Below are 27,905 nucleotides of genomic sequence, written 5' to 3' on the forward strand. Positions count from 1 at the left end.
CTTAGAGAGAGGTCACTCCCATTTTTATCCCTTCTACCCTGTTCTCTCCCCTCACACCTTGTAGGTAACCAGATTTGTTGTTTTTGGCTTTACCTGTCCTGTGTTTCTTTTTGTAAATACCAACAGATATCTGTATGCTTCTTATTTCGCTTTCTTTGTTATACAAAATGTGCTCTTTTGCACTTTGAGAAGCTTCTTTCTTAGTGGGAGAGGCAAGAAAGAAAGGGTGAGATACCATTTTTCACTATTTTCAGAATTCTTTTTAAGTTCTTTTTGCCTCTCCCAATACATTTAAAGAGTGAGGACGACTCACTGAGCTGGCTGTGAATTATCATGTGTGTATGAATCACCTCATAGATCTTGTAAAAAGGCCAGCGTAGTAGGTCTTGGGTGGGGCTAAGATTGTGCAGTTGGAATAAGCTCCCAGGTGATGCTGAGGCTGCTGGTCCCGGGCCACACGTGAGTGTGACTAGACTGCATCACAGGCAGTCTCCCTTGGCTCTCCATGAACGTCAGACCACAGTTCCTGAAATGTCTTTTTAGAACCAGTACACATACTTATCTAAACTTGTTGGCTTAGTTCAGAGGAGGAGCTCGTCTCTGTATGGCTGGTGCTTCATTTTGGGGGGGGTGGTGATAGTATGCTGGAGGAGATAAACATGAAATGTTCTGTCATATCTTGGTGAGGTATAAAGTATCTTTCTTACTTAGTTTCTGCTTTGGTTCCCTTCCTATTTCTCTGTCCAGTGGCTTCATAAACTGCTTTTTTTTTTCTTGCAAAGAGATTCAAGTCATTTGAGCAGGGATGTTAATTATTAACATCAACTTTGGTCTAAAAGCAAGAAGGTAGGGTGTGACCCATGTCACGGTGTACTATGACAAAGGGAATGCCATTTAAACCCAGGTACTTAGGGTCATTTGTGTCCTCCTGTTTCCAGTCTTTGGGAATAGGTATGGTCGCTTTCAACATCCACATTTTCCAGTTACTACACTTCTACCTTCTTATGCAGCCATTCAGCTCCCTCCTCAGAGCCCTCCTCCAGCCCACAGCTTTTCTGGAAGTCTTTGGGGCCCATTTCAACTGTGCTCAGATTCAAGTCTGTTCCTGTTCAACCCTTGGGGGTTGACACCTGCATCTCCCTCCTGGGCTTCCTCACACAAACCTCGCTTACACAAACAAAATAAAACAGAAAATCATGCTTATCAATAAATAAGTATCTGGAGGAGGTCAGCAGCCCACTAGTCCTACAAAGAGTTAATTCCAAATGCCAATTTGGGCTAATTTTACTCTAATTTACTATTATGACATTGAAAAATAGACCATTTCCTTTATTTTATTTTATTTTATTTTTGGCCGCACTGCGTGACTTGCGGGATCTTCGTTCCCCGACTGGGGACCGAACCCGGACCCCCTGCGATGGAAGTGCAGAGTCCTAACCACTGGACCGCCAGGGAGGTCCCTATTTCTAGCTTTAAACTGAGGTAGAGTTGTGTCTAGAAATGTATTGAGCATGGTATGTTTCACTCTAGGAAAGAGCTGCAGTGGTTATTCTGGGCCTATGGCTTCTAATTAGTGAAACCACTTTGGTACTTCCCACCTCCCCCAACAAACAAAAAGTTCAGTTTATAATAAGAGCCCGTGCCATTTTACACTGGAATGAACCTTAAGAAGATAGCCAAACTGAGCCCCCTCTTACTGCATGGGGCCTCTTCAGTCCCTCCTGGACAATAGTCATAATCTAAAATGTATTACATGTAATTTCAACATCATTTAGCACAGCTGTCAATCTGCCAAAGCAGAGCCCACAAACTGAGCTTCCATGGAGACCAAAGCCTCTTCCTTTTAAACATGTCATTTGCACAGTCAGCTGGAGGTCACTTGGAAGAGAGCACCAGGGAACTTTGGTTTGTGTCCCTTTGTTCCTGGCTACTTACCTTCTCATAAAAATATATATTCAATTTACAGATGCATCAGCATAAGCTCCTCCAGCAAGTGCAAATATTAACCTGGGAGAAGAAAACAAAATAATGTCTGAACCAGAGCTTTCATTTTCTGTTCGACTTTGACGTTACTTTTTTATTTGAAGTCCAAAAAGAGTAACAAGTTGAATTCCTTTTATAAAAGTAAGACAAGGCAAAGGTTGGATAAAAATTCAGCTCAGTTTGTAAGTTAGTCAAGGAGAAAAATGCTGCCTTTCACTAATGGAATGCATATGGTCTATACATTATTTTCTTAGCACCATGTTTAAAAAAATAAAAAAAAAATTAATTGAAGTATAGTTGATTTTCAATGTGTTAATTTCTGCTGTACAGCAAAGTGATTCTGTTATACACATATATACATTCTTTTTAATATTCTTTTCCATTATGGTTTATCACAGCGTATGGAATATAGTCCCCTGTGTCTTAGCATCACCTTTAAGGTTTTTTTTTTTTTTGAGCAGGGCATGAGGAAAAGAGTTTTATGTATGTATGACTGAGTTGCTGATGGACAGAGTTCATGAATGGCTGTTTTGAAGTGAGAACAATCTAATCCCAGAGCCACAGAACCACCTACAGATGTCACACTAGATCTCAGCTGTCAACATGCCATCTTATTTTATTGCCATTTTCTTTTGCTCTTGGCTTTCATCAGCCATTGTTCTTCAGATACCTGGACCAAGCTGCAGCATGTTGTGAACACATTTTTTTTTTCTATAGGCAAAATTAAGGACTGATGTTGCATGTCTGTTAAGCTCACTTTTAGGGAGAATAGGTCACTTGGAGGTTGGATACCTTTGTCAACCAAAAACCCATTTCTCTTTAAAGTGAAGTGATGTGAGAGAATGCCAGGATAAAGAGCTATTTAGGATATCTGCTGAGATTTCATTTCAGAGCAATAGGAAAAATACCCCACGAAACCCTTGGGAATTTTTGGTGCCAAACTGTTTACATCCTGGTGACTCTAAGCCTCAATGCACATAATCACTGGTATATAGAAGATCTCTAATTGCTGCCACGATAGGGAGGATATGGCCCATGCCAAGGCTGTGGGCACCTCTGGAGTTCAGGCCTGCCTGGGCATTCCTGTGCACTGCTGGGATGGGCTGCAGGCTGCTGGCTTTTTTGAGGTTTTTTTTGTTTTTTTTTTTTTTTTTGCATAAGGGAGTATCACTTTAGCTGAAGGAGGAAGGAGGCCATTTTGTGTGAGATGAGTTGGTGGTGGTGGTGAAGGTGGGGAAACAGGACGAGAGGGGGATCATACCTTTGACTGGATGAGAGGGGGATCACAACTTTGACTGGAGCTGAGGCAGAGGGAGCAGTCCTCAGTGACAGAGCCACTGGGTCTGAGATAGCACTTCTTATACCCTCCCAGCTCTGAGTGTGACCTGGAGGGAAAGGAGCATCTTCCCGTTTCTGTATGAGCTGCAACATGGCTCTGGCACAAGGAGAATGGGAAGAAATGTGTCATCAGGAGGGTGTGGTGACTTTGGAAGCAAGGAAGGTTACACCCTCAGTGTGGTCTCATGGTGGGTATGGGCGGCAGAGGTGGTGGGGAGCTGCTTGTGGAAGGAACTACAAAGGGGGTCTGGAGCAAGAGAGGAAAAATATGGCTGGTGTCACGTGGCGACCACTGCCGACAGATTGTTTTCTAAGTATGTGTGAGGTGCCCTCAGGACGCTCAGAGATAGAGCTGGGAGAAGCCTGCAGAAGCTTGAGAACTAGAGGTAGAAGCCAGAGCTGGTTAGAAGCTAGAGGGTTAGAGACATTAAAATTTGGGTATTTGTCATGGCTCTGTACCCACAGCCTGGTGAAGCTTGGGAAAATTCTAGTTATATTACCCAACACTTTCTTTTTGCTAGCAATATGTCAATGACTAATGCTAGGATTAGTGAGATTTATTCTCTTAGGTGAGTAGAAATCACAAAGGGCCAATAAAAATTATGATAAGGTGTGTGCCCCCACCTCACATCTTCTTGGCTCACCTTTCTACTCTATTGTTGCTATGGCAACCAGCTGTGCTCAGGTGTGACCTGATCGCACCTCACCTCAATTGCATCATTTGTCGATTGCTTTCTGTCCTGGGGCATCTCTGCTACCATCACCTGGGACACCTGCAGAAATCTGCTCAGTCATTCTGACACGGCCACATACTCAAAAGTGTGAGGAGGGTAGGACCCCATAGATAACCTTTGACCAATGGGTAATGGGAGCATATGGATAATTTCTCTCATCTTCTTTCCCTTGTGGGGACAATTCTGAAATACTTCTTACATGGCTCTTCAGAGTGTCCCCAGTAAGAAAGGACCCCAGTTGCCCAAAAGGGGACTAGCTTGATAACACACTTTATTTTGGCTTTTCCTCCTTCCCTGTTTGACTCTTCCCAGCCCTCGATCCACATTCCCAGAAGTCCTTGTCTCAGGCTCCACTTTTTGGGGGAACCGAGTCTAAGACAAGGTGAAAGAGCTCTACATGCACTGGAGATCCCCTTACTTTCTTACCAATGACATCCCTGGAAAAAGGTGAGAGTTGGTGGGAGAGAGGGATTGTCCAGTTTCTAATCGATAGCAAAAATCTGTTATTGTCAAACTCAGTGAACATTTAATACCCTTTCACTATGATCTAGGGACCATTTTTGTTTAGAAATCACTAAGACAGATCCCTGACATGAGCAAGCTCACAAATCATTTGGGGAGGCAAACGTGGTCACAGCTTACAGAGTAGAGAGTGCTGACGGGAGGGTTGGCATGCATTAGAGTGTAGAGAGGGCTTCCCTGGTGGCGCAGTGGTTGGGAGTCCGCCTGCCGATGCAGGGGACACGGGTTCGTGCCCCGGGCCGGGAAGATCCCACATGCCGCGAAGTGGCTGGGCCCGTGAGCCATGGCCGCTGAGCCTGCGCGTCCGGAGCCTGTGCTCCGCAGCGGGAGAGGCCACAACAGTGAGAGGCCCGGGTACCGCAAAAAATAAAAAGAGTGTAGAGAAAGAAACAGTTAATTTTGACTGGAAGTGGGAAGGGTTAGGGTCAGGGAGACCTCCAGAGAAGAGAAGGTATTTGATCTGGACCTTGAGAGATGGAAAGGCTATTGAAGATAGTGAATTGAAGAGCTGGAGAAGCTTGAAAAGAATCTTCCTTAAGTAGAATTGGGGTGAATTTTACTGTCCTCCCAGCTTAAGGGGCAGAGGCCTGCAGCCCTCCTTGGCCCTAATTCCTCTCCCTTTTAATCTCTTAAATAGGGTTTTGATTGCTCTCTCACAGTCTGCTTTCTCAGAGGTATACTGCCTTGCCTTTTCTCTTTATCTCTTTATTATTTATGCTTTATCGTCATCTTTTCTATAGGAGAGAGTCGGAGCTGTAGTTCTTTACCTTGCCTGTGCTCACTATGGAGACCTTATCTCTGGATGCTGGACACTGGGAGGAGGCTTAATGGTTCTGAGGGGTCTCTCTTCTACCAAGAAGTGGGACCACCTTAGTCCAGATGGGGGTTTTCAGGTGTGATTGATTCACAAGATCACTGGATGAGATACTCAAGGACAAGTACCCTTACCTTGAGGGTGGAGAGGTCACATTCACCGGCTTACTTCTCTCCTGCCTCTATCTGCACTGCTTATATTGAAGTGTGGGTTCTTATATCACTGAGGCAGTCAGTGGTAAACAACGAGGTATTAGTATTTTCTTTCTGAATAGGACCAGAGATGCCTTTATTTCTTCAAATGTAGAGACCTAAGAAGAATTCTACAACTTGGCCCCAGGAAGGGAGGGCTTGGTGGGAAAGGCAGGTGACTAGAAGGGCAGGGCATTGTCCTCAGTCAGATTCTCTGCTGATAGCCTGACTCAGCCACCATCTGCACGTCTGTACCTCTCTGTTTCATTGGCGTCCAGATGACACATTTTTGAGTTTTAATCTCCCAGTAAGGGAAACAAAGTTGTCCGGGACCTCTTGTCCTACCAGGTCAAATGAGAAAGTGTTAATGGTTGAACCTACCTCTGCTCAATCAGTTGACACTACTCTTCAGAGCAAAGTCCACATCATAGGTGGGCAATTGAATATAGACGAGAAGTGGGCATGGCAGGTGTCTGTATTGCTTTCTCAGTCCATCTCGTCTCTGGCTTCCAGACACACCCCTTCTCCCTAGCTGTACAGAGATGCCCTGCCTAACGTGTTCTATCACATGCATGCCTTGGATGCTCACTTCACTTACAACATAGGAGAAACCCAAGGGTAGCAAGAGGGAATGAGTGATCCTTTCAAAATAATATAGTTTGATGAGGTTCATTTATAAAAAGACTATAAAATTGTGGGTGAGAAGAACCACCAAGGATAGTGCAGTACCCAAGAGCTTGTGGCTTTGGAGCTGTTATCACCTTTTGTCCCAAAGGGATGGGAAGAGGGGATGATTTTTGGGACCTGGAAGAAGAGAGAATTACATAGAGTCATGGGCATTGAGAGGATCAATGACTTCTAACTGAGGGCCATAGCCAGACAAGCAACTCTGCAGAGAGAGATCCAGGGAAATAATGACCTTGCTTTCACTTTTCCTCGCTTTTATCTCCTACTGGGGTTCTCCATTGGCCAAACAAACTGGAGCCAGAGGGCACACATCCCTGTTTATATCTCTCCAGGCAGAGAGATGAGTGGAGAAGGGTGGAGAAAGGATGGGAGGGAAAATTGGCACAGACACACAGGGGCTATATCAAAAGATGTCTCCGGGTCAGTGTAAGAGTGTTCATTAATCTCTCCCCTTACAATCTACCATTGTTGTCCATCCCCCTGGTTCCATTGTGATCTTACCTAGCTGTTATTATTCACCATTCTTCCATCTATGGATTAAAATGAAGTGTGACAAATGCTCATTGAAAATACTGCTAATCAATCATAGCTCTCTTTTTCACTCAGCTTGGATTTAGTATCAACATCCTTCTTAATACAGTGGTCCAGGCAGCCACCCCCAATCAATTGGCATTGACTTGAGATGGAAGAAATTTGCCATCCCTTGCCTATTCAGTAAATCTATCACTTCCCCACTTCATACATAGTAGTGGAGGAAAAACAAAATATAATTGAGACAATTAGAATGAAATAGTAAATCTTGTCTTTAAAAAATGGTAAACAGGGCTTCCCTGGTGGCACAGTGGTTGAGAGTCTCCCTGCTAATGCAGGGAACACAGGTTTGAGCCCTGGTCTGGGAGGATCCCATATGCTGCGGAACAACTGGGCCCGTGAGCTACAACTACTGAGCCTGCGCGTCTGGAGCCTGTGCTCCGCAACGAGAGGCCGCGATAGTGAGAGGCCCGCGCACTGCGATGAAGAGTGGTCCCCGCTTGCCACAACTAGAGAAAGCCCTCACACAGAAAGGAAGACCCAACACAGCAAAAATAAATAAATTAATTAATAAAGTCCTACCCCCAACATCTTCTTTAAAAAAAAGGAAAACAAAAAGATAAGAAGGTACTTTTTCAGTTCATGCATTCTCTAGCAAAAAAAAAACAATCTGAAATATAGATGGTGGCCACAATCCTTGCTTCTAGAATTAGTCACAGAGTCACAGCAGGCACTGAAGGCTTTCTCCATTGGTGCTGTTTCTGCACTATTATTATTTAACATCTTCAGTGTCCTAGACACTGTGTTAGGTGCTTTACACAATTATTTCACTTATTTCTTGTAGCAATCCTCATAGGAAGTTACTTATTTTCTCCATTTTACAGCTGAGAAAGCCTCAGCTTAGTAAGATTAAGTTACTTGTCCAAAGTGATGAGTAACTGGTAGAGATGACACTCAAACACAAATTTTTCTGTGCCCAAAGCCTGTGCTCTTTTTTTCTTATCTTTTTTTTTAAATTGAAGTATAGTTGGTTTACAGTGTTGTGTAATTACTGCTGTACAGCAAAGTGACTCAGTTATACATATATATAATTCTTTTTTATATTTTCCATTATGGTTTATCACAGGATATTGAATATAGTTCCCTGTGTTATATAGTGGGACCTTGTTGTTTATCCATTCTATACGTAATAGTTTGCATCTACTAACCTCAAACTCCCAGTCCATCCCTCTCCCACCCTCTTCCCCCTTGGCAACCACAAGTCTGTTCTCTATGTCTGTGATTCTGTTTCTTTTTCGTAGATAGGTTCATTTGTGGTATATTTTAGATTCCACATATAAGTGATATCATATGGTATTTGTCTTTCTTTTTCTGACTTACTTCACTTAGTATGATAATCTCTAGGTCCCTCCATGTTGCTGCAAATGAATGCCTGTGCTCTTGACCTTTAGGTAATAATGACTTATGCTTCAGCGTTCTCTTTGGCAAACAATTCTGCCGGCTGGAGAACCAGGGAGGTCACCTTTTCCAGTTCCTCAGCCGCCTACAACTTAAGCAGTTGACTTCTTCCTGGTTCTCTAGTAAGAATAAATATGACTGTGTTTATGCCTATACCCCTTGTATCTTAGATGCACATGTGTGAAGGGCTTGGGGAATCACGCACTATATCACACTTCTACCAGATCCAGCCCCCACCAGAAACTTGAGGAATTTTCTACAGTGGGTGGCTAGAAAGAAGCTGGTATCATACCATCCTATAGGAAGGAGGTTGGCCACAACATAGATAAACTGTTACGTACAGTAAAGGAAGCCAAGACACTCTCTGGTTAGGCTTTATTTAACAGCTACTCAGTGACATAGCCAGTGAATTCTGATGTGTCAAACACTATGCTGGGTGCTGGGAGTATTAAGAATTAGGGTGATTAAAGACATTAGAATAGTCCAGGGTTCTACAGTGTACATGTTCCCTCTTGGGGCAAGGTTAAGTTCATTCAGGAACCCAACACACGTTCATCAACCTTGGACTGAAGTGACCAGTTTTGCATCGTCCTTCTCGTCAGCAACTTTTGGCTGGGATCGCTTTTGAAGGGGAGCTGCTCCAGCCATTTCTGCATCAAAGCACTTGCCTGGGTCCTGCTCATGTTGACTGTGTCCTGCTTGATGGCCACTTTCCTAGTGCACTGGAGTCTTCAACATCTCTCCCAAGCACTCAGTATACTGAACAGGATACAGGACTGAGGAATCAAGTGTCCTGAGTTTGGACCTCAGTTCTGCTATTTACTTTCTGTGTTATCCTGGGCAAGTTACTTTCCCTCTCTGGGCTTTACACTTTTAGATGACAATAGCTTCTACAACCTATGGTTTTGCAGTTCTCACGGACACTCAAATTTTTCTGGAACCAGGCTGTGTCAGGTGTGGTAGCAACCTCTATTTTCCTTGACAGAGGGAGTCTTTTTGTAGTGGCTCTGGCTACTTACAGCTTTATTGCCTCCAGATGGACCAGCCAATGCAGAGTTTATTTAGCTCCTTGCTACTCCAGGTGTGGTCTATGGATCAGTAGCATTGACATCACCTGGGAGTTTATTTATAATGCGGCATCTCAGACCCTAGCCAGACCTGCTGAATTAGAATCTTCACTTTTGTTTTTCTTTTGGTTTTTTTTGGCCCCGCCATGTGGCTTGTGGGATCTCAGTTCCCCAACCAGGGATAGAACCCGGGCCACGGCAATGAAAGCCTGGAATCCGAACCAAAAGGCCACCAGGGAACTCCCAGAATCTTCATTTTTAAGAGACCTCCAGGTGATTGGTACTAACATTAAAGTTCGAGAAGCATAAAGCCCAACGCACAGGAGAATCTGATTGCTTACTACAGCAATTAAATCAGAATCACTGTGGTTGAATTCTGGGTACTCACTGCTCAGGTGAATTTTTTTTTTTTTTTTTTTTTGCGTACGCAGGCCTCTCACTGCTGTGGCCTCTCCCGTTGCGGAGCACAGGCTCCAGACGCGCAGGCCCAGCGGCCGTGGCCCACGGGCCCAGCCGCTCCTCGGCACGTGGGATCCTCCCGGCCCGGGGCACGAACCCGCGTCCCCCGCATCGGCAGTCGGACGCTCCACCATTGCGCCACCAGGGAAACGCTGCTCAGGTGAATTTTGGCGTGCAGCTAGAGTTGAGAATCTCTAGCCTCACACAGAGTGGAGGTGTGTGTCTTTGTCCAGAATGGGAGACAGAAGATGGGCCTCTACTTCAGCTGGGGGAGGAAAAGTGCAGAGAAAGCCTTCTAGAGGTAATATTTGAACTGCTTGGCAAACATGTAGGGTCAGCGAGACAGAGAGGAGCTGAAGGGCTCTCCTGGCGCACTGACCCCAGGGGAGGGAACTGCAAGGCGCTGCGGGGCGGTGGGGGGAGCCCGGGGCTGGGAGGGCTGTGGAAGATGAGGCAGGGGCCACCTCTGCCGTGCTTGGGAGTTCATACTTCATCTCAGGGACAGTGGGGGTGGGGTGGGGTGATAGCTGAAAACAGTGTTTTCAGTGGAGAATGATGTAATTAGATTTGCATTTTAGGAAGCTCTGTCTTCCAGCTGATGCAGCAGATCCCTTGAAGGTGGAGGAGAATGAAAGCAGAGAGAACAGCCTGGGGACAATTTCAAAGAAGAAATAAACGAATGTGAGCGTCAGGAAGGATGGAAAGGAAGAGAGAAATTGAAAATTACTTAGTTGGTGACTAGTTTATGAAAGAAGATAGTGAGGGAGGAGTTTAGAATGATCCCAAGGTTTCTGGTGTGTGGTCTGGGGGATGGTGGACCGCTCACCAAGATAAGGTATAAAATATAGGAGAAAGAACAGGCTTGGGGTGGGAGTAAAGAAAAGGGGGAAGGAGGAGAAGATGAACCAGACTTTTACATGGTTAAGTTGCCTGTGAAATGAACTATTGTAGATGTCCTGGAAGTAGTTGGATATCAAAGTTCAGAAGAATGGTCTGGCCTAGAAATGTAGATTTGAGAATTATTAATAAATAAAAAAGTAATCAATTACATGTATTTGAATTTATAGGAATCCTTCCAAGGAGAGGGTAAAAAATCAGAAAAGTAGAGAGCTTTGCGTGGGGTATCCATCATTTGAAGATCAGATGCAGAGAGAGGTTGACACTTGCAGAAGTAGCCAGAGAGGTAAGTAGAAAACTAGAGGGGAGGGTGTCACAGATGCCAAAGAGAAAAAAGCACCAAGGGATGGTACAAAGAAATCAAGAAGGATGTGGGCGAGAAGATTTCCTGGACTTGATAATCAGGTCATTCTCAAGACAATGAGATTATTAGTGCTATTAGAGCAGTTTCATAAGTGTGTCAAATGTATTGATAGAGTTTCCCTTAATACTTGATGGCTTGTGTTCAAGCAAATAATTTTTCATTTCAACAAATATTTCTTGAATGCCTTGTTTATGCAAGGCACCAGGGCTCTAAAGATAAATAACTGTAGGACCTCGGCCTCTAGGAAGTCCCTGCACCTCAATAAGTTTGCAGGGATGGAGCCCTCTGTCTCTTGGACTGCCCTCGGGTTGGCCGAAGACAGGTCTACAGATGCAGCCACTTATCGAGCCCCTATGATACGCTGGGAACTGTACCAACCACTAAGGATACAAATACATACGTTTATTGTGTGAACTGATTATCTGACCTTCTAGAGTTCTCTGTCTGGTGGGTGAGATAGATGGATAAACAAACTCTACTACTAAATTTTTTTTAACTACTAAATTTTAAGTACTCTAATAGAAGTTTCAAGAAGATATCATAGAGAGAACATGCACTGAGCTTCTAATAGATGCCTAGGTGAGCTAATGGTGTGACTTACTTGGGCTTCTGCTTGGAAAATCAGCTCTGGTTTGTGAATGAACATAGCCTGTGGGGTTGCAGGATAGAATCACAAGGTAGTAGGCTGGCTCCACGTGGCTATTGTCTAGTGAGGGACTGGGAATACATTCCTTTAGCATTATTTGAAGAGTTTCACAAAGAGACATTTTACGGAGTAAGATTGAGGGAGGGTAGTTATCAGAGCAGGTGGCTAAGGTTTCATTGTTTCATCACTGCCTTTCAAGGTAAACTGCCTTTTTGGGAAATAGACCCTCCGTTGCTCAAAGTGAAGTTGGAGGAGATAAGCTTTCCTGGGATCTCACTAGTGGTTGAGTGTGTAGACTCCAGGCTCTAGGGAGCATGTATTGGTATGAAGATGGCTGGGGAAGTGCAGACTCATTGAATAGCTTTGGCTGTTTGTAACAAGTTTTGATCAGAGGTGTTTTTCTCTTTGTGGGTATCTGGGGGAGAATCCTAGTGGGTGAGAGTCACTAAATATTTCAGACTGAAGCCTCTGAGTGGTTTGGGAAGCCAGACCTGCATTTTGGGGAGTTTGGAGGTTGTTTCTAGGTTCTTCTTAGTGGGATGGGATAACTGGCTGGGGAGCCCATGATCATCTTCTCTGCCTTGAACAAAAAGCACAAAACCTGAGGGTTGAAGTAGCAGCATATGAATATCTTTTTTTTTTTTTTTTTTTTTTGCGGTACGCGGGCCTCTCACTGTTGTGGCCTCTCCCATTGCGGAGCACAGGCTCCGGACGCACAGGCTCAGCGGCCATGGCTCACGGGCCCAGCCACTCCGCGGCATGTGGGATCTTCCCGGACCGGGGCACGAACCCGTGCCCCCTGCATCGGCAGGCGGACTCTCAACCACTGTGCCACCAGGGGAGCCCCATATGAATATCTTTATATGCAGTCACACTCTGTTTCCTTGAGGGGGAGGACGAGGTCCATTGTTATGTCAAAGCACAAATTTGGAAGGCAATTCGGTCTAACACATAGACTGTTGACGAAAGTCCTGTTTGTATGTCTGGAGATCAAAGGTGAATATGACACTCCACTCTCAAAATGAACAGCCCTGGTCATGGAGATGACTTAAAAAACAAAGTAAGTCTAGACTAATGAATGCATAACGTATTCTGGAAACCTGAGAGAGCAGTTGATTCTTCCATGGGCTATGTCTTGGGAGGAGGAAGTCATTGAAATCACAGAGAGGAGGTGGCACTAGTGCTGGCCTTGAAGGGTGAGTAGAGCCTCCCAGCAAATGGCAGCTGTGAGAAGAAGGGCAATAACAGAGGGGCTGAAAATTGGTGATGTCCAAACAGGACCCAGGTAGGTAGCTTTGTTTAGAGAGTTTAATCCTAAGAAAAACACTCAGTATTCAGAGGCCTGAACTTAGACTGTTGGACTAGCAGAGACCTCACTGGGGTGATGCCTGCCAGCCTCTCAGTGAACAGTAAGGAAACTAGTTGAGGACCCGAGGTGTGGAGGCTACAAACTCACCATCAGGTCTTGGGCCTGTGCTGGGATTTGAAGCCCTTATTCCCGGTATAGTCACTGCTTTAGCCTGTCTCCCACATCTTCAACCCTTGTCATTACTCACGCATGAAGAGAGGAAAGATTGAAAATAAATCCTAATGTTCACGCACCAGCAATACTGTTGGCAAAGTAGGACTGGGCAAAACCTGCCCTCTTAAGCTAAGGACACTGCACACAGAATCCAAGGTTGATTTCACCTCACTGGGTTACTGTCAGGATGATTCTGCTCAGTGAAATCCAATTTAAGATACGTTTATTGGATCCACACTATGGGAAAGTCCCAGAGAAAATCAGATCCTCCCTTTCAGGACCAGCATGGAAGCTGCTAGGACTTCATGTCCGTCATTCTGAGCGTCTTTCTGAGCATGTCTTCTACCTCTATTCAACCTAGAAGGATGCTTATCACAATATGCTTTGTTTGTAGAAGCTTATGATCAACATATCTTTTTTTTTTTTTTTTTTTTTTTTTGTGGTACGCGGGCCTCTCGCTGTTGTGGCCTCTCCCGTTGCGGAGCACAGGCTCCGGACGCGCAGGCTCAGCGGCCATGGCTCACGGGCCCAGCCGCTCCACGGCATGTGGGATCTTCCCGTACCGGGGCGCAAACCTGCGTCCCCTGCATCGGCAGCATCGGCAGGCGGACTCTCAACCACTGCGCCGCCAGGGAAGCCCTGATCAACATATCTTTGAATTTCTGTAAAGCAAATGTGGGTTAAATAATGGCAGACTTTTCTGGGTACCTGGCTGGTCTCGGAGGGGATCCATCCACCCTGGCTGCTCTGCCAGATGCTGTGAGTGGTACAGAGCATTTCAGACAGAGCTGGTGGTGGGTCTCTTTTCCACCTCCGTGGGGCTGTCAAGCAGTGGCCCCTGGATTTTCGTCAAAAGTAGCTCATGTCCCCCACGCCGCCATTGCTGAACATGCCAGGATTAATAGCATTTGGTCTTTTAAAGATCTGAATTATCCTCTGTTTGTTTCTAACATGTTTACTTACCATTCTAGGAGTTGAGCTATCTGTTCTCTGAAACAATCCTGTTTTTCTGAAGGATGTTACTTAGAATGCTAATAATTTAGTGTTGATGCCAAAGACCACCAGGGATACACCTGGAAGAAAAACGAAAAGTTAGGTTTATTGAGTTTGCTGGAGCAAAAGAGAATGCCCTGGAGAGGAACTGTGGGCAGGCCCTCTTTCAGGATTCAGGTTTATGTTGGGTGATTCTAGGGAGGGATTAGGAGAGCAGGGGCCATTTCTGGATTGGATGATGTCAAGAAGCAGGGGCAATTCGGCGACTGGGTATCTTAATAGATTTTATCAAGGAGGCTGTTGGATTAAAGGTGGGCTATGAGTAGTTATTAGAAGAGAAACCGCACTCTATTAGTCAGAAGAGGGGATGTCTCATCATTGTTGAGGTTATGGAGTGGCCATTTCTTTATCTTGTTCCAAACATAGCAGCTGTGTGGCCTTGTCTGAGCACCGTTTATTTATTTTAATTAATTAATTAATTTTTGGCTGTGTTTGGCGTGTGTTGCTGCACGCAAGCTTTCTCTAGTCATGGTGATCGGGGGCTACTCTTGGTTGCAGTGCGCAGGCTTCTCCCTGTGGTGGCTTCTCTTGTTGCGGAGCACCAGCTCTAGGTGCGTGGGCTTCAGTAGTTGTGGCACGCGGGCTTAGTAGTTGTGACGCGCGGGCTTAGTTGCTCCACAGCATGTGGGATCTTCCTGGACCAGGGCTTGAACACGTGTCCCCTGCATTGGTAGGCAGATTCTTAACCACTGCACCATCAGGGAAGTCCCTTGAGCACCATTTATATTTGTTGCTTTTGTTCAGCTGTTAACAGCACTGCTGGCTGCTGGCAGGGTCATTTTTCATGTTTTCAGTAGTTTCCTCACTTGTAAAATGAGAGGATAACATAAGATCAGTGGTTTTCCAATCCAAAAATGGGCAGAAGACCTAAATAGACATTTCTCCAAAGAAGATATACAGATTGCCAACAAACACATGAAAGAATGCTCAACATCATTAATCATTAGAGAAATGCAAATCAAAACTACAATGAGATATCATCTCACACCGGTCAGAATGGCCATCATCAAAAAATCTAGAAACAATAAATGCTGGAGAGGGAGTGGAGAAAAGGGAACACCCTTGCACTGTTGGTGGGAATGTAAATTGATACAGCCACTGTGGAGAACAGTATGGAGGTTCCTTAAAAAACTAAAAATAGAACTACCATACGACCCAGCAATCCCACTACTGGGTATATACCCTGAGAAAACCATAATTCAAAAAAAGTCATGTACCAAAATGTTCATTGCAGCTCTATTTACAATAGCCAGGAGATGGAAGCAACCTAAGTGTCCATCGACAGATGACTGGATAAAGAAGATGTGGCACATATATACAATGGAATATTACTCAGCCATAAAGAGAAACGAAATTGAGTTATTTGTAGTGAGGTGGATGGACCTAGAGTCTGTCATACAGAGTGAAGTAAGTCAGAAAGAGAAAAACAAATGCTGTATGCTAACACATATATATGGAATCTAAGAAAAAAAGGTCATGAAGTACCTAGGGGTAAGACAGGAATAAAGACACAGACCTACTAGAGCATGGACTTGAGGATATGGGGAGGGGGAAGGGTAAGCTGTGACAAAGAGAGAGTGGCATGGACATATATACACTACCAAATGTAAAACAGATAGCTAGTGAGAAGCAGCCGCATAGCACAGGGAGATCAGCTCGGTGGTTTGTGACCGCTTGGAGGGGTGGGATAGGGAGGGCGGGAGGGAGGGAGACGCAAGAGGGAAGAGAATGGGAACATATGTATATGTATAACTGATTCACTTTGTTATAAAGCAGAAACTAACACACCATTGTAAAGCAATTATACTCCCATAAAGATGTTAAAAAAATAAATAAAATAAAATTCTACATGTCTGGGAAAAAAAAAAAAAGATCAGTGGCTTTCTAACTGTGCTCCCAAGAAGGTCCTGTGGGGGAGCTTTGGGGCCACCATAGGTGGCTTGGGGAGGCAGAATGGGCAGGGCTCCTGATGCCCTAACCTCCTCTTAACAGAGAAGCTATGCTCTTCCAGTTTTACGTTGGGGATTATGTGTTAAACCACATTTTAAACAAAGATTCCTTTGCTAAAGAACAGCTTGAAAATTGCTAGAGTGGACAAGCTCCAAGGTCTCTCCATTGCTTCATGGCACAAAGAAGTAAAAGTTTGTCCTAAATTTATGCAGCTGATTGGATTCAGTAGCCTAGGTTTGCACCTCACCTCTGCCACTGACTTCAGAATTTTGCTTATTTTATTTATTTTTTCCCACTGTGTCAAGAGCTGGTGGGACAGCCACACAGGAAATTTATTTTTATTGAGTCAAACCTCATGAAAAGGATTGCATTTAAAAACTGAAACTTATATAAATTTGGCTCAACAGTGTGGGAGGACAAGAATGAGAGAAGATTAGTAATGGAACCCATTTTTATCATCCAGTAGGTGAGATCTGGGGAACCATGGGCTTCACATTATTCCATGAGTGATCAACTGTGTAATAGGACAAATTTAGCACAGATTAAACTAGGTTCTTATTTATTATACAGTTCTTTTGGGGATAACTATGCTTCCGTTAATTTTATGAGATTCATCCTTATATGTTTATATTATTAGCTACTTGCTTATTAGGTGTTTATTTTCCACTCTACTGCGGCAAAGTGGAATTTTCCCTTTATCCTATAGGTACAGTCTTGGCATATTTTAACTCTGTGTGCACTGTGGGTGCTGCAGACCCTAAAGTTTTGTGGTTATAATTTATGCCTTTATAATCATCACTGATCAGACTAGCAATTGATTAAGCTCATAACTTGTTCTAATTTGGACTTCCTTTGAGTTGACAACAACATACTAGAATTTATAGTAACGATGTTGGGTGATTCTGCTTTGTCTGGGGATTTAATTGCTGCTGTTACCCCTCCATATTATATCCTTTGCTCCCTCAGATATGAGATCTGGAGCTTTGAATGGGTATATAAACTTGGGGGAACAAAGGAAAAACTCATAATTCTATTTAGAATCTTGAAACAACTTATGAATGCACCAGGAGAGAGAACTCTGCTCCTAGAATCCATTCTTTGGTTGTCTGATTGAGCCAATTCAGCAGAAGGAAGGACTGCATGCAAACCTGATTAGATTCTAGCTCAGCAGACTGTTGCTCGGTGAACAGGGCAAGAAGAGTTGGACATTACTAGGCTGTGTGTCTCAGTGAGGCATTGTGAGAATCACTTAAGTGAACAAAGGATGACAGTCTACTTCAGGGGTCAGCAAACTATGGCAAACGGGCCAAATCCAGTCTGCTGCCTGTTTTGTATGTCCCCTTACTAGGAATAGTTTTTAGATTTTTAAGTCAGTTAAAAAAATCAAAAGAATAATCATATTTCATGAGATGTTAAAACTATGTAACATTCAAATTCCATTGTCTGTAAATAAAGTTTTATTAGAATACAGCCACTCATTCATTCCTGTATTGTCTGTGGCTGTTTTGTGCTACAATGACAGAGCTGAGTAGTTGGAAAAGAAACCTTGTACCCTGAAAAGGCCAAAATATTTACTATTTGGCCTTTTACAGAAAAGACATGCCAACCTTTGATCTCTATGTTAGTGTTATACAAGAAAAAGTTTAAGAACTTAACCTTAATAAATAATCTCATTGAATTTTGACTGCTTGCTGGTGAACACTTATTTATTCTAATATTTTTCTGGGGGTATCCTTTGGAATCAGCATATCTGATCTTATAGATAGGACTAGACAGGGATTTAAACCTTTTTTTCTCCACTTCTTTTTCATTTAGAGGTACATTTTCCAATTATTGGACTGATCTTTACCGGTTTTATGGAAAAGGTCATATTCTGTATCCTAGTTATTACTTTCTCTCCCTGTTTCTGCTCGTGGATGTTTTGCATATAGCCAGGTTTGTGTATGTTGATTTAGCTCATAAGGACTCGGGAAGTGAGTGTGCTGAGGCTTAAAGGTATTGGAAGTAAGGAATGCATGGAAGAAAGACTGAATGCAAGGATGCAGATTTCTGAGGGGCAGGAGAAAGGAGATAGAAGTCCTTAACAGAGTCATGATGATGGTCAGCAAGTGCAGACCAGCAAAATGCTGCTATTAGAAATTTCAGGGAACTGCTTGGATTGCAGTTGATATGGCAGGAAGGATAGAATCTGGAGTAACTGGGCAGAGAATGCATATTTTTTCCACTTCCCAGGTCACTGAAGGATAGAATGAATTAATCTTTGGTTCAGGGTAAATGCAGAGAAGAGAATCTGAGTTCTCAAGGAGCAAGGTTAACGTGAGAGTGCTCTTTGTTATGAGCTCCCAAGTCTCAAGTCAGGGTTCTAGAGCGCAACAATCTGCTCAACTGTGGTCATGAGGTGTAATGACTGGAACCGGTGGGCATCCGTAGTGATGTGGTGGGAGATGAGCCATGCACTGAGAAGAGTGTGCATCAAGCAGGAGCAGAATCTAAGTGTAGAATTTAGGACACGACTCTTAGTGCTGAGTGCTGACCCAGCCTATCCTTAGCCTTTGTTCTTCCTGGCTCCCCAGGAAGTCTTGGAAGCGTTTTCTCTCAAGTTCCAAGTTCTGAAATGCTTATCCTTGTTTCAGCTGAGATTCACAGAGCCATTCTGAACAGTAACTTCTGTTAACTTAATAACTGTTTCCTTCTCCAACCACTCTCTTTGTTACCACTGTTTTTGGGGGATGAAGGATACTTTTATGTTTCCAGGCATATTGCTTGCTCATCTAACCAAACATATTTATATCAGCCTGACTGCATGGCCTATGATCTTGCACTTCAGTATTATTCATTTGGATTGTTGGGTTTGATGGAAGAAGGAAATGGGTATGAGGGTGGCATTTTCAGCAGGAACAGCCACCGCAATTTGGAAAACTTGCGTCCCTGTGTTCAAACAGTACAGGCTAAACCCTCCTGTGCACAAGTGTGCAGATAACAGTGTGAGGGACCCTGTGGGAGCTGCTTGGGGATAACAGTGTGTCCCTGATCTGATTACAAGGAATGCTAGATGATGAATAATCAGCCCAGTAGATACTGCCTCCAGCAACTGCTTTGTAGTAATCACTCTTCCTGATGAAAGTAGCAGATTGTTCTGCAGACCAGTGAGCTGGGCTCTATGGAAACTGAACATACATTTATTTTGGAGAAACGTACGTTTAGAGCAGTCAGTAAAACCCCCAATTTCATTTCCTTTATAGCAATGTTTTAAACAAAGGTCCCCCCAGCTCCTAGTTCATGGGGAGGAGTTCTTCAACCTAGCTCTTCAGACGGCATAAAAAGAAGCAATGAGACAAAACCAGCCCCAACACCCTTTCTTTAAGAAGAACAGAAATTTATCTTTGTACCTAGCATATGAATTTATTCTTGAGTTATGGAGGCCAGTAGTTCTCGGACTTAATGTGTGAAGATTCCTTAGGACATAGAAAGGATACCTTCTTGTCTTGCTAGAATAGAAACGTTTGAAACCCCTCACCCAAGACTTCAGAGCAAATCTCTTCTAAGAGTCACAAATGTGGGTTGGAGTCCAAGTTCTCCTCCAGCTGAGCTGCGTGGACTTTAGTAAATCATTGAATTTCTCTGGAGGTCCAACTCCTTCATCAGTATCCATTTAACTTAAAAACTTAAAAAAATCATCAGTTTATTGTAGAAAAATCAGAAATGTCAAGGAACAAAAAGGGAACTAAAAGGTTATCAGAGATCACCACTCAGAGAAACCACTCTTAGAAGCTAGTGAATATCTTTTCATTTCTTTGTTCCCTCTCTCCCTCTCTTCCTTTTATCCATTTGTCCATCTATGCATGCATCCATCTACCCAACCATCCACCCACTCACACATTCAGTGGAATCATAGTATGCATAGGGTTTGTATAATTTGCTTTATCTTCTCTGCAATGTTCTTGAATGTCTGTCTGTTACTGTGTGTGTTACCTTCTTGTTGTCTCCAGAAAGGAAGGTCTGAACAATCTAATGTAACTTAGTCATCAATTAATTTTTAAACTAGTTTATAGATACTTCAGTAATATAAAACCTTTATTATTGATATTTTGGTATTTGTCTCTATCCTTTTAAAGGAAAAGGTAAACCTATCCCAGTCTCAGGCTCAGATCTTCTATTTTTTCATAATAGATATTTTTCATTTTTTTCCAGCTATGTAATTTCTGGACAATCAATAACAGGAAGGAGTAAGATCCCATGTAAATTGGGGTTTGTGTATACCACAGATTCTTGGTGCAGAATGTTACTTTCGTGACAATGTTATGTAAACCTCTTCCTGATATTTAAAGTTTATGTTTTGTGTCTGTCCTCTGAGATTCTGGAGAGCCAGGAGTCCCATGTCTTACAGAGTGAGGAATCCCACAGGCCATACCCAATGTTTTCACTTTATCAAAATGAATTTTTGAGTGTTATTTTAAAAATTTTGTATTTTCCCTTTTCAAAAAGTAACATATGTTTTTAGTTTGTTCTCTGTATCTCTGAGTCTATTTCTGTTTTGTTATATTTGTTCATTTGTTTTGCTTTTTTAGAGTACACATATAAGTCAAAACATACAGTATTTATCTTTCTCTGTCTAACTTATTTCACTTAGCATGATACCCTCCAGGCCCACCCATATTGTCACAAATGGCAAGGTTTAATTCTTTTTTATAGCTGAGAAATATTCCTCTGTGTGTGTGTGTGTGTGTGTGTGTGTGTATCACAACTTCTTTATCCATTTATCCATCAGTGGGCACTTAGGTTGCTTCCATATCTTGGCTATTGTAAATAGTGTTGTTATGAACATTGGGGTAGCATATATCTTTTCAAACTAGTGTTTTTGTTTTCTTTGGATAAATACCCAGGGATGGGATTGCTGGATAGTATGGTAGTTCTATTTTTAATTTTTTGAGGAACCTCCATACTGTTTTCCATAGTGACTGCACCAATTTACATTCCTACCAACAGTGTACAAGGGCTCCCTTTTCTCTATATCCTCACCAGCACTTGTTATTTATTGTCTTTTTGATATTAGCCATTCTAAAACGTGTGAGGTGATATCTCATTGTGGTTTTGATTTGCATTTCCCTGATGATTAATGATGTTGGGCATTTTTTCATGTGTCTCTTGGCCATCTGCATGTATTCTTTGGAAAAATGCCTGTTGTTTCTCTGCCCATTTTTTCCCTCCAGTTTTATTGAGATATAATTGATATACAGCACTGTATAAGTTTAAGGTGTACAGCATAATGATTTGACTTATATACATCATGAAGTGATTATAATATGTTTAGTGAGAATCCATCATCTCATAGGATACAAAATAAAAGAAAAAGAAAAAAATATTCCTTTATTGTGATGAGAACTCTTAGGATTTACTTTCTTAACAACTTTAATATATAATGTACAGCAGAGTTAATTATATTTATCATGTTGTACCTTATATCCCTTGTACTTACTTATCTTATAACTGGAAGTTTGTACCTTTTTTACTGCCTTTATCCAATTCCCCCTCCTCCCACCCCTGCCTCTGGTAACCACAAATCTGATCTCTTTTTCTATGAGTTTGTTTGTTTGCTTTTGAAGTATAATTGTCCTACAGCACTTATATTAGTTCCTGATGCACAACATAGTGATTCAGTGGTTCAGTATTTCTATACATTTCAAAATGATCACCATAATAAGTCTAGTTACTATCTGTAATGTAATACAAAGATATTACATTATTATTGACTATATTTCCCATACTGTACATTTCATACCTGTGACTCATTTATTTTGTAACTGGAAGTTTGTACCTCTTAATCTTCCTTACCTATTTCTCTTATCCCCCTACCCACTTCTGCTCATTTTTCAATTAGGTTGTTTGTTTATTTGATAAAGAGTTATATGAGTTCTTTATATATTTTGGATATCAACCCCCTATTGAACATATCATTTGCAAATATCTTCTCTCACAGATACAGAGAACAAACTAGTGGTTACTGGGGGGTGGGGGTAAGGTGAAATAGGTAAAGGAGATGAGGAGGTGAAAACTAATAGTCATAAAAAAAAAGTCATAGAGATGTAATATATAGCACAGGAAATATAGTCAGTATTTTTAATAATTTTGTATGCAATCTATAAAAATATCAAATTACTATGTTGCATACCTGAAACTAATATAATAGAGTAAGTCAGCTATATTTCAATAAAAAGGTAACACATTGTTTGAAGAATATTTGGAAAAATACAGAAAAGTATGGAGAAGAAAATACAGAGGTAAGGTCATTTCTTTGTGCAGTTATATTGCATGTACAGTTACTTTTAAGTGAAAAATACTTATAATAAATTCAGATAGTATGATAATGAGAAGTAAGTTCTTTCCCACTGTCCACTTTCAGACTTCCTCCTCAGGGTAAACACTGTCAAAATGATTGTGTGTGCGTCCATATAGCTTCCTATTGAATTACACAGTCTTTAAAGACAGCGTTAATGGCTTCATGTTATTCCTTTGTGCAGATATGCCGGATTTCTTCTAGCATTATCTAATTAGTGGATATTCAGGTTGTTTCTAAGATTTATTATAGCATATCCTTAAAATATGTGAGGGCCAAATCCTAAGGTCTTTGTAAATCCCAAGTCTGTAAGTACCTCCAAGTTGAGAATCAAAGCATAAAAAAGGCTTTGCTTTACATTTTTGTAATCTCATAGTGATGGTTTTTCACTTGAAAAGGAAATAGCTCATATACTGTCCTGATGGTTTGTGGTCATTGAACAATATCTAGAATTGGCAAGCAACCTGCCTTTCCCCCCTACATTCAAAAGAAAATATTCCACTACATTTTTTATTCAAACTTCCCAAATCATCCACTCTATAAATTGACTAAGGAACCAGGCTACCTTCTGTAGCCTGTAGTTCAATATTTGAAACTGGGGCTGACGTGGAAAATTACAGCAATTGCTCTAACAGTTTCAGGTTACTATTATTATCCCTGTAAACCGTCTTCAGATAGTTCAGCCAACGTTGGGTCTTGTCTCCATCTTTATTTGAACTCGTAAAATGTGACATTATAAATCCAGAAATTAAACAGCATTGCTAATGCAGAACTACTTCTGGAGGTGATGAATGAATGCTAACTATCATCCTTAAAATAATCCCCTAGACACCAAACATTTTCTGAAATGGTTTTGTTATAATAAATAATCTGGAAATCATCCTTTTATGGGCATGACTCATGCGTGCACAAATTCTGATGGTGTGATATGATGTAGGGAGTAGGAACAATCCTTTCCCACTCTTCCTGGAGCCTTCCTGGTCACCAGAAAGGACTCAGGTAGTCCTGGTGAATGTAGAGTGCCTTGTATCTTCAGTATTTTATTATAGATAAGAGGTGGATTCACGACTTAGTAACTTTATTTCTCTAAGCGTTTCAAGGTTCTAATCTTGAAATTAAAAATGTTCTAAAAATGTTTTTACTTATACACTAGGCCTGTCTTGGGCACAGATGGAATTGGGGTCTCCCACGTGATTACATTTGAAGCTGCAGGAAGGCCCTCAGCTCTGTTTTACCCATCTCCTTGAACTCCTAAAATTCTACAGTTAGGAACACATTTCTTGGATAAAGAATTATCCATACAGGTATCTTCTTTTAAACTGGATTTACTGTGCAGAATGAGAGTTAAAATACAGATCTGTATCTTGGGATACAGCTGTCTAGATTACACTAGACACTGTCTAGATTGTACTACATTAACCTGTTGGACAGTGAAATCAGTATAAATAAGTTTACAGCCCTTAGAACAAATGTATAATTGATTGACAATGACTCTTAACCTTGATTCTATTGCTTTGAGGATTCTGAGGTAGAATGAGTCTTTAATGGCATGGAATTTTGTGTTCCAGTAACAATTTCTGCCGTGCGTTTAGAGGGAGGAAGCTGTGGCATTCAGGGTGATTTTTGGTTATGCAAAGGCCCAGGTCCTTTGACAATGGATGAATAGCCTAGTTTTTAAAAATAAAAATTGGGATACAAAGTATGGCAACAGGATTTTTATGCCACCTCTGGGTTCAAGAGGGAATAATTCAGATGTGGAAATAGTGGAATTTCTGGTATAATTTTTTGATTTGTGGGAACAACCAAACGTTTGAAGTGAAGACTGTCCTGGGAAATCCTTGGTTAACAAAGTATGCTGGATTAGCTGGGTCCATAGCATTAAAGAAGTGCTCATGCTGAGGGAGGGATGTGAGACAGAAGGAAGGAGCTGTGATGTGACAGTGCTGGGGAAGCTCAGGCTTGAGCAGGAAATGCTTATGTTGAGACACTTCCCAATGTAGCTCCTAAAGTGAATCCTCATAAGCTGGCTTCTGTCCCTGTGTGGGCAAAATTTCCACTACTCAGGCTGTGAAGGCAGGTGTCTTCTCCAGATTGACCCTGGCCTTTAAAAGAACTCAAATGATTTTACCATGGTTAACCAAGGGAAAGATATACTGTCACCCACATCTGAGAAAACCAAACCAAACCAGAGCTGGAGGGGCAGGAGGGGTCTTTGATACAATTGTTTTATCATTAGTCCAACATTCATTGGGTCATTGAGAAACTGAAAAAAATTTGAACTACTCACCCCTTCCCTGGGCTCCACTAGGCTGGTCTCAATTCCCCTCCTACACCCTCCGCTTTCCCAGTCACCCAGGGGTGCCATTTTAATGCAGAGCAGAGCCCAAAAGGACCCTATGCACCAAATATTGAAAATACCCTCTGAGAGTCATCGCAAACCTCCTTCCAGGTTTGTGGCTTTCGTAGCCCATCGTAGTCGGGGGCCCTGTTACCTGGCATTCCGTTTGCCCTTTTCCCACTGGTGCTTGAGCCAGCAGTTGGCACTATTTGCCCCAACTGCTTACGTTTGTCCCAACCATTCTGGGGCCATGTACATAGCTGATGCTGTGTGAGTGAGTGCTTAGGGAGTGGAAGCACACCCAGGGTTCGGCTGGCTGTGGCCAGCCTTTGGCCTCGGAGTTCTTGGAGAACTCTCATTGGCTTCTGCTTGGCCTCTTGCCATCCTGATCAGGGAACGGGTACCCTTTTCTCTCAGATGGATCTAGATCTGAGCAAAATGGTGAACTAACCTCACACTTTTACGATTATTGACTCCTGGGGATTTTTTCTTCTTTTCCTATTCTTTTCCATTATAATTTATAACAGGATATTGAATATAGGTCCCTGTGCTATACAGTAGCACCTTGTTGTTTATCTGTTTTATATGTAATAGTTTGTATCTGCTAATCCCAAACTCCTAATTTATCCCTCCCCCTGATTCCTTGAGATTTTGACTTAAGGAACTTACCTTGGAGTTGATAGGTGTTGATACAGAGACTATTCTTCTATTTCTTCTGGGCAGAAAACACCAGATATTTGGTCCTTTTCAAGGAAAGAGTGAAAAAATAACCCAGCCTTCTGCAAAGGTGTACGAGTCAGTGGTGCCAACTCAATTTTACTTACGATGCCTCAAATTTCTAAAAAATCTTCCACCCTCTATCAAAGAAAAACCTAGTCTCCCACGTTACTGAAATTAGCTCCCACTTCTCATTTATGATGCTTTGGTCTTCCACATCCCCACATTCTGCTCTCCAACTTCTTCTGTCCATTTTCATAGGTCACTCCTAGAGGTAATAGCACATAGGTCTCAGAATGGTTTAAAATACATGAACTCATAAGACCCTGTCAGAACTTGGTTCTGCTTGTTCCAGGCTCACATTGCCATTGTGGGATCCTTTCTGGTTCCTCCTAAGTCATAAGGCCTCTCCTTCAGTCTTATCTGAATCTCAGGTCTGCCCTCCATGCCAAGTTAATACCTCTCTCCCTTTTTCAGGGTCCCGATTATAGATTGTACCTTTACTCAAGCATGATGTGAAGACAGGATTTCCGTAAACAACCACTTGGGAAAGAGATAATGGGAGAAAAAGGTGAAAAGATGCCTCTGTTGGAGTGGGAAGATGAGGAAGAGCAATAAAGAAATACAGATAAGAGAAGGCAAATTGGCCTATTTTTACCACTTTTGGAGAGTTGGCTTTTCTTAATAAGTAGTTTCATGCAACAATTTGCAATCACACTACCTTGGTCCAAATTTCAGCTCTACTACTTACTACTGCTGTGTGACTTTGGACAAGGCACTTAACCTCTCTGGTCTCAAGTTTTTCATCTGTAAAATGAGGATAATGATAATATCTACTTTTCGGGTGGTCGTGAGCACAGTATGCTAGTTCATCAGGGCAGTCACTCCTCGCTCAGGTTCTCCGGGCTCTTCAATGCAGGGGACAATCCAGGGAAGGAACAGTGGATTGAATCAAGAGGTTTGAGGATCAGAGAGCTGAAGTTCTCCTGCTGTGAAAAGAGGTACATAATGCAAAGTCTACCTATTTGCCAGGGCCGTGGTGGAGGTCTAATGGGAGTGAAAACTATAAAGTGCTGTTCAGACCTTAATAGGAGTCATTAGATTACCTGCTCTGTTGATGGAGGGACCAGACCATCCGTGTGAGAGTCTGCACGTGCTCCTCTGCTCATGCAGAGAAGACGTTCACCTTAAGCACATGGGTGTTGTTGCTATTACTGTTATTTGGAATCTTTAAGAAAAGTAGTTTGCAAAAGTCTTATGGCTTGCAGCAAAATATTTACATGTGCTTTCACTTTCCTGCAGAAACCCCTGCCAACTTGGTGTTAGTCTGGACACAGTGGGGAGTGAGTCGGAGGAGATGAGGAGAGCCATTGGACTGCAGCGCAGCTCTGAGCTATGAAGGAGAGAGGGAAGGAAGGAAGCAAGGCCTTAGTTCTAAGGAAGTTTAGAACAGGCAAATGGGGGATCTTTGACACAGTCTCCTGTCAGCAGTCATGCCTCTCCCAGAAATGGACCTGCCTTGGTATCTCTGCTGCTTTTAGTCATTGGCTGGGATCCATCTCAGGGGAAGGTGGCTTTGGTGCCAGCACAGTGATGGATTTCAGAGCACAGCAGTTAGGGGCCATTGGTCGATTGTGCTCCCTGCAATAGAAGATCTAAGAGGTACATTGTCAAAGCCTCTATGGTGCCTAGTTTTTCAGGCTTTTTTGTATGCCTTTGTAATCTCATCTATTACCCACATATATATCTGCATGAATATGCGTCCATATCTACATAAACATTTACGGTTTCATGAATGGGGCCATATTTTACATTGTGTTTTACAACTTGCATTTTCATTAAATAATAATTTCTTATGCATAGCATGTCAGTACATATATATCTTTTGCATTCTTTTTTTTTTAGAAATAGCAATTTCAATTTATCACTCTTTTTTTTACATTTATTGGAGTATAATTGCTTTACAGTGGTGTGTTAGTTTCTGCTTCATAACAAATTGAATCGGTTATACATATACATATGTCCCCATATCTCTTCTCTCTTGCGTCTCCCTCCCTCCCACCCTCCCTATCCCACCCCTCAATAAGTGCTCATAAACATGAGCTCTGTTCCCAAAAGCCCAACCCTATCTAATGCTAACAACAACAAAAACGGTACCTTTAGTGACTAAGTAAATTAGAACATTTACTCTTTAGAAGTATACAGGAGGAATCTTTTTTTGTAGAACTTCTGTTTTTAAAGCCTGTGTGTGTGTATGTGTTGCCTCAGAATTTAAAAGGGAGGAGGGTAAAACTTCTACT

The 27,905-nt window shown here is 42.3% G+C and overlaps 1 long non-coding RNA gene across 1 annotated transcript in view; it reads left to right on the plus strand.

Annotated features, from left to right (window-relative positions):
• LOC141278012 (uncharacterized) overlaps positions 1-27,905 on the plus strand; it is a 241,627-nt gene that overhangs the window by 20,388 nt on the left and 193,334 nt on the right. The window contains exon 3 of the long non-coding RNA XR_012330093.1: positions 10,852-10,967. This is a non-coding gene — a long non-coding RNA (uncharacterized lncRNA). The remainder of the gene's footprint in view (positions 1-10,851; positions 10,968-27,905) is intronic.

Source organism: Tursiops truncatus, chromosome 2 (assembly GCF_011762595.2).
Source record: "Tursiops truncatus isolate mTurTru1 chromosome 2, mTurTru1.mat.Y, whole genome shotgun sequence".
NCBI lineage: Eukaryota > Metazoa > Chordata > Mammalia > Artiodactyla > Delphinidae > Tursiops > Tursiops truncatus.